The sequence below is a fragment of the Schistocerca piceifrons genome, chromosome 7 (genome assembly GCF_021461385.2).
Source record: "Schistocerca piceifrons isolate TAMUIC-IGC-003096 chromosome 7, iqSchPice1.1, whole genome shotgun sequence".
NCBI classification, from domain to species: domain Eukaryota; kingdom Metazoa; phylum Arthropoda; class Insecta; order Orthoptera; family Acrididae; genus Schistocerca; species Schistocerca piceifrons.
Genome location: NC_060144.1, coordinates 131,962,810 through 131,970,703, shown reverse-complemented (window position 1 = coordinate 131,970,703; position 7,894 = coordinate 131,962,810). Strand labels below are relative to the sequence as shown.

The 7,894-nt window shown below is 44.6% G+C and overlaps 2 non-coding genes across 2 annotated transcripts; both read right to left on the bottom strand.

The window, feature by feature from the left end:
• Window positions 1-1,099: 1,099 nt before the first annotated feature.
• Trnas-gga lies at window positions 1,100-1,174 on the bottom strand. The gene has a single exon. It is a non-coding gene; the product is annotated as a tRNA-Ser (tRNA).
• Window positions 1,175-1,399: 225 nt separating this feature from the next.
• Trnas-cga lies at window positions 1,400-1,474 on the bottom strand. The gene has a single exon. It is a non-coding gene; the product is annotated as a tRNA-Ser (tRNA).
• Between the last annotated feature and the right edge of the window lie 6,420 nt (window positions 1,475-7,894).

The window sequence follows — 7,894 nt, the reverse complement described above, 5'->3', positions numbered from 1 at the left end:
TTATTTCCTTTCCTCAGATACTGTTTTTACTTGTTTCAGCCTCGTTTCAAATTTGTTTACTAAACATCCAAAAAGTTTACTTAGCTTTGTCTTAAAATACCAAGATTATCACATGTTGACAAGAATTATATAAGAACAGATGATACAAGTGATGAAATAGTAATTGTTATGAAACTTCCTGGCAGATTAAAACTGTGTGCCCGACCGAGACTCGAACTCGGGACCTTTGCCTTTCGCGGGCAAGTACTCTACCAACTGAGCTACCGAAGCACGACTCACACCCGGTACTCACAGCTTTACTTCTGCCAGTACCTCATCTCCTACCTTCCAAACTTTACAGAAGCTCTCCTGCGAACCTTGCAGAACTAGCACTCCTGAAAGAAAGGATATTGCGGAGACATGGCTTAGCCACAGCCTGGGGGATGTTTCCAGAATGAGATTTTCACTCTGCAGCGGAATGTGCGCTGATATGAAACTTCCTGGCAGATTAAAACTGAGTGCCCGACCGAGACTCGAACTAGGGGCCTTTGCCTTTCGCGGGCAAGTGCTCTACCAACTGAGCTACCGAAGCACGACTCACGCCCGGTACTCACAGCTTTACTTCTGCCAGTACCTCGTCTCCTACCTTCCAAACTTTACAGAAGCTCTCCTGCGAACCTTGCAGAACTAGCACTCCTGAAAGAAAGGATATTGCGGAGACATGGCTTAGCCACAGCCTGGGGGATGTTTCCAGAATGAGATTTTCACTCTGCAGCGGAATGTGCGCTGATATGAAACTTCCTGGCAGATTAAAACTGAGTGCCCGACCGAGACTCGAACTCGGGACCTTTGCCTGTCGCGGGCAAGTGCTCTGCCAACTGAGCTACCGAAGCACGACTCACACCCGGTACTCACAGCTTTACTTCTGCCAGTACCTCATCTCCTACCTTCCAAACTTTACAGAAGCTCTCCTGCGAACCTTGCAGAACTAGCACTCCTGAAAGAAAGGATATTGCGGAGACATAGCTTAGCCACAGCCTGGGGGATGTTTCCAGGATGAGATTTTCACTCTGCAGCGGAATGTGCGCTGATATGAAACTTCCTGGCAGATTAAAACTGTGTGCCCGACCGAGACTCGAACTCGGGACCTTTGCCTTTCCTGGGCAAGTGCTCTACCAACTGAGCTACCGAAGCACGACTCACGCCCGGTACTCACAGCTTTACTTCTGCCAGTACCTCGTCTCCTACCTTCCAAACTTTACAGAAGCTCTCCTGCGAACCTTGCAGAACTAGCACTCCTGAAAGAAAGGATACTGCGGAGACATGGCTTAGCCACAGCCTGGGGGATGTTTCCAGAATGAGATTTTCACTCTGCAGTGGAATGTGCGCTGATATGAAACTTCCTGGCAGATTAAAACTGTGTGTCCGACCGAGACTCGAACTCGGGACCTTTGCCTTTCGCGGGCAAGTGCTCTACCAACTGAGCTACCGAAGCACGACTCACGCCCGGTACTCACAGCTTTACTTCTGCCAGTACCTCGTCTCCTACCTTCCAAACTTTACAGAAGCCTCCTGCGAACCTTGCAGAACTAGCACTCCTGAAAGAAAGGATATTGCGGAGACATGGCTTAGCCACAGCCTGAGGGATGTTTCCAGAATGAGATTTTCACTCTGCAGCGGAATGTGCGCTGATATGAAACTTCCTGGCAGATTAAAACTGTGTGCCCGACCGAGACTCGAACTCGGGACCTTTGCCTTTCGCGGGCAAGTGCTCTACCAACTGAGCTACCGAAGCACGACTCACGCCCGGTACTCACAGCTTTACTTCTGCCAGTACCTCGTCTCCTACCTTCCAAACTTTACAGAAGCTCTCCTGCGAACCTTGCAGAACTAGCACTCCTGAAAGAAAGGATATTGCGGAGACATGGCTTAGCCACAGCCTGGGGGATGTTTCCAGAATGAGATTTTCACTCTGCAGCGGAATGTGCGCTGATATGAAACTTCCTGGCAGATTAAAACTGTGTGCCCGACCGAGACTCGAACTCGGGACCTTTGCCTTTCTTTCAGGAGTGCTAGTTCTGCAAGGTTCGCAGGAGAGCTTCTGTAAAGTTTGGAAGGTAGGAGACGAGGTACTGGCAGAAGTAAAGCTGTGAGTACCGGGTGTGAGTTGTGCTTCGGTAGCTCAGTTGGTAGAGCACTTGCATGCGAAAGGCAAAGGTCCCGAGTTCGAGTCTCGGTCGGGCACACAGTTTTAATCCGCCAGGAAGTTTCATATCAGCGCACATTCCGCTGCAGAGTGAAAATCTCATTCTGGAAACATCCCCCAGGCTGTGGCTAAGCCATGTCTCCACAATATCCTTTCTTTCAGGAGTGCTAGTTCTGCAAGGTTCGCAGGAGAGCTTCTGTAAAGTTTGGAAGGTAGGAGAGGAGGTACTGGCAGAAGTAAAGCTGTGAGTACCGGGCGTGAGTCGTGCTTCGGTAGCTCAGTTGGTAGAGCACTTGCCCGCGAAAGGCAAAGGTCCCGAGTTCGAGTCTCGGTCGGGCACACAGTTTTAATCTGCCAGGAAGTTTCATATCAGCGCACATTCCGCTGCAGAGTGAAAATCTCATTCCGGAAACATCCCCCAGGCTGTGGCTAAGCCATGTCTCCGCAATATCCTTTCTTTCAGGAGTGCTAATTCTGCAAGGTTCGCAGGAGAGCTTCTGTAAAGTTTGGAAGGTAGGAGACGAGGTACTGGCAGAAGTAAAGCTGTGAGTACCGGGCGTGAGTCGTGCTTCGGTAGCTCAGTTGGTAGAGCACTTGCCCGCGAAAGGCAAAGGTCCCGAGTTCGAGTCTCGGTCGGGCACACAGTTTTAATCTGCCAGGAAGTTTCATATCAGTGCACACTCCGCTGCAGAGTGAAAATCTCATTCTGGAGTAATTGTTATGTACACCTGTTCATCTTGGAATTCTATGAAAAGATAAGGAACTTGCAATCCATCTTTGTCTTCATCAAGTTTTACAGAAACTGTTTGTGCTATTGGTATATTGATTATGTTATGTTGGAATGTGCACACAACAGAAAATTTATATTCTCATGTTCATGGCCATAATGTAGAACTGTAACCACTGTTACTGGCTTCAAAAGTCTCATCCAGTCTTTAGCTGTACAAGTCTTTTGGGGAGGTGTGGAATGGAACAGCTGGCAGATTCTCACCCACTTTAAATTATAGGTATACGTTGAGTCTTGTTATGATAATTCCAAACTGAGGAGTATAATCAATAGGTCATGTGAAGTATTGTATCTGTCAAATACTGTATATGTATAGTTCGTGAAGTTATTCTGAAGAAAGCTATTTCAAGTTTAAATTGACCTGCTACCTGGCAACACTATATCTTGCAATTGACACTGGTAAAAGCAAATATACTTCATTAACCTGCTGTGTTAAAAAGAAAATTGAATGATGTTATCACAAAACATGTATATATAGACCATGCAAGGTCACTGACTTACACCAGTTTTTCGAGAGATTTCAAAGTGGGCACTGTGCCAATGAGTTTATTTAAAGTAAGAGGACATTCTCTTTCAGATGGAGATCTTTAGAGGTGGTAGAGGAAGACTTGGTTCTTTGTTTTGATGTGGTGATACAACAGCCACACAGTGGTGTGATGGCTTTTCTTTGTTCAGTTGCAACAATCTAAAGATACAAATAAATCATTTTTGAAACTATAAAAACAATATGTGTAGCACAAATTAATGTCATATAATTGACCGCATGGCCAGTGGTCGTATTACCAGGAAATCTCAATTATATTTTACACAGAGGTGGAATCAATTTGACTCACAGCACCAAAGATGCAGAAACTGGAAAGACTTTTCTGCTGCCACCAGCTTGTCTCCAACCCGCAGTACAGGTGTCAAGAGCAGTTCCACTGGAAGACAACAGATTTATATCCTCCCATCAGCATGATGAAGAAGATAGTGGGACTCATCAGACCTTGCAATGCTCTGCCATGCTCCATTGTCCAGTGTTGATGATCATGTGCCCATTTCAGTTGTAGTTGCCAACGTTGTGATGTTAACATTGGCACATGCATGGGTCAATGGCTGTAGAGACCCATCATTAGGACTGTTTGGTGCACTGTCTGTTCAGCCACTTGTACTCTGCCCTGCATTAAAGTCTGATGTTAATTCCACCATAGTTCGCCGCCTGTCCTGTTTTACCAGTATGCCCAGCCTATGACGTCCAACATCTGCAATGAAGTGTGGCTGCCCAACCCCATATGTCTGAATGTGTTTTCACCTTGGTTTCACCACATATTGAAGACACTCACCACAGCACTCCTCAAACACCTGACAAGTTGTGCCAGTTTCCAAAATGCTTGTTCCGAGCCTCCAGGTCATCACAACCTGCCCTTGGTCAAACTCAGATAGGTCGCATGCCTTGCCCTTTCTACACACAGACCATGCACTCACTAGTACAACATGCACCAAGCATGTATTTGACTAGCAGTCATTCCTCACCAGGTGAGACTGCTATTTCCTGGATGGGTTTACATTGATAGTAGATCAGCGATCATTATGTTCTTGCTGATCAGTATATGTTCTTGCTGATCAGTATATGTTTCAAGTCAGATTACAAAATCTTATGCAGAAAGTTATTTTCCTCTTGTCTTGAAGGTCAAGTGTGCAAAATTTCATCAAGATTGAAATAAAACTGTAGATTTGTATGAATTACAAACACTCTTCTTTGTTATTTGGAGATTATCATGAAACAAAGGTTATATCACAAAGTACACTTAACTGCTGATTTCATTGATACTAGACACTATATATTTACTTTGCCTAACGCCTCATAAAAAGCTTATCTTGTCATGAATTATGCTATAATAAGAAAGGGGGAGGTGACATGAAGGAGATGGATCAGAGGATGAGTGTATGATGCTGCAGTGCAATTTCACCGTGCAATTGTCAATGATAGTAAAAAGGAGATATGTCAATACCATGGCATAAAGTCTCCGTGAATTTCATTCTGCGTACTCAGTTGGACAGTAACTATGCCTCACTGACAGGCACATGAACAACATATACAGATGCCAGCATTAAGAGAGAACTTATAGTTAGGCTTGAAGAAGCTGGTTGGAGTAATTGGCTAATTGCTCAACATTTGAATAGAACCAATGCCACTATTCAATGATATTGTCAAGAATGTGTAAACCAAGGCCAAACACAACATCAAGAAGGAGGTGGTCAACCTAGATAGATACAGAACAACAGGACCAAGCAATCATGAGAGAGAGAGGCACTCACAGTCATGAATTTATCACTATCATTGATTGAATGTGCAACTGTTGCTTCAGTGACAACGAGGAGCATCAATAGGTGGCCCACAGAAAGGGGGTTGCATCCACACCACACCTTGCACTAACTACCAGTGGCCTCTATACATAAATAAGCCTGTTTGCAGTGGTATTGGGCACATTTGGCCTGGAATCTCATTGACTAGGGCAGAATTGTCTTCAGTGATGAGTCCTGCTTGGAACTGAGCCCTGATGGCCAATGAGGAGATGTTTTGAGACACTCCAGACGATAGGATACCAACCAGACTACTGCCTACCATATGCCCAACAGTCAGGAGTGGGAATCTGGGCAGCCATTTGTTTTCGTAGCAGGACCCTTTTTGTTGTTGTCTGTAACACCCTTACAGCACAGTGGTACACTGACAGTATTCTACACCCTATTTTGTTGCCCTTCATGGCAAGCCATCCTGGGCTTACATTTCAGCAAGACAAAGTTCACCTGCAAAATGGTTCAAATGGCTCTGAGCACTATGGGACTTAACTTCTGAGGTCATCAGTCCCCTAGAACTTAGAACTACTTAAACCTAACTAACCTAAGGTCATCACACACATCCATGCCCGAGGCAGGATTCGAACCTGTGACCGTAGCGGTCTCGTGGTTCCAAACTGTAGCGCCTAGAACTGCTCGGCCACATCGGCCGGCTGTTCACCTGCACCTTGCTGAGAGTTTCTATCGCTCGTCTTCAAGCTTTCCAAGCCCTACCTTGGCAAACAAGATTGCCAGATCTCTCCATAACTGAGAATGCGTGGAGTAGGACTCTCTAACTAGGTCCAGATTCTAGTGATCTAACATGCCAATTGGACAGAATTTGGCATGACATCACTCAAAAGGACATCCAACAACTCTATCAATCAGTGCCAAGCCAAATAACTGCTTTCATAAGGGCCAGAGGTGGACCAGTACATTACTGACTAGCTCAATTTGTGAAGTTCTTTGTCTTGAATAAATCATCCAATTTCTCTGAAATTGTTGCTATTTGTTTGTCTGTACATGTACATCACATCTACTGATTTCCACTCCATTAGGATAATTCCTTTATGATGCATCTCTTTCTGTGTTAGAGTATATTTCATTAACATGTACAGCAGACTGATGCATGGAGCACAGAGATGCATAACAGACAACAGCATTCATACTAGCTTGTGAGCTGTTGCTCTTTTTCTAGCAGAAGCACACACATTCACACACACAACCACACAGACATCCCAAACACACACTCTTGTGGCCACAGTGAGGCTGATCATTGATATTCGATTACTGAAAGCAGTTGCCTGGAGGTGGGGCGGTGGTAGGGAATGATTCAAAGAGAGGGTAGCAGTGCCTTCAGATACTATACAAAAGGGCCATTGTATGGTTTGATAGGCACTTGCAGGTCATACACTTTTGTGGACAGAGAGTTGAAACTGGTTGTGTATAGACATGCAATTTCAGAGAATGCGCGTCCTTGCAGTTCACAGACTCGCTTATAGAGGCCAGCTGGGTAAGCCCCCAGGTGCACTCTGGTAAGCTGCCAAAGAAACAGTATTATTTAAGTGATCGCATATGAGTGCTCAGCATATCCTGTAATCTGTATTATTATTGTCCATCCAATGTATTCAGTGCTACGCGCAACCTGTACTTCATTGCATCTTGCATTGGTTCGATAAAGTACTATGTTCCATAAATCATGTTTGTTCTTGCTATAACATATATTACTAATCAGTTTTGTTGGATTGCGACCAAACAGCCAGTGTTTAGTAAACACTGCAGACATCACTGATGCCATCAAGTCATTTGTCTCAAAGATAACATAAAGGGGACACTGTCTCCTTTCATATGCACTTTTGCTGCACAAGGTTCTGAAGCTGGTAGTGTCTGTTGGTCACCTGTTTCGTTGCTCGTGATCAAACTGCCGATATTTGTTAAATGTTCCGGAAAAAGTAGGTGACAGAGAGACAGCATGTCATGTGACACTTGTCTGTTTTCCTTAACTCTACTAGAGGCAGTTGACTGGCTGTCATTTTTAATCAACTGTCTTGTTTATCATTAAAATGTGCAGAACACTTATATGCTTGGCTTAGCGACAAAATTAATACATTTAGTGAAACAAGCACACAGATCTTGCAAGGCCAATTGAGGAGCTAAGTGATTGAGAAGTAGTGGCTCCTGTCACAAAAGTGGACAATGACTGGGAGAGTGGTGTGCTGATCACATGCCTTTCCATATCCACATCCAATGGTGCCTATTGGCTGAGAGTGACAAGGCAGTTGGTCAGTACTGTTGGGCCTTCTGTGAACTATTAAGACAGAATTTAGTTTTGGTTGAGTGTGAAACAATAATGGAAATTCCTGGATGGAACAATACTTAAAATAAGAGAAAAGCAGCCACTCGCCTATAGTGGAATTATGTCTGGAGCACAGAAACTGGCAACAGGAAACAGATTTCACACTAACTTCCGAGCCTTGCTCTTTTTCTAGTTGGATTACACACATTTATACACACAACCACACAGACGTCCAGACACACACTCATGTGGCCACAGTGAGACTGATTATTGATACTTGATTATTGAAAGCAGATGCTTGAGCTGATGG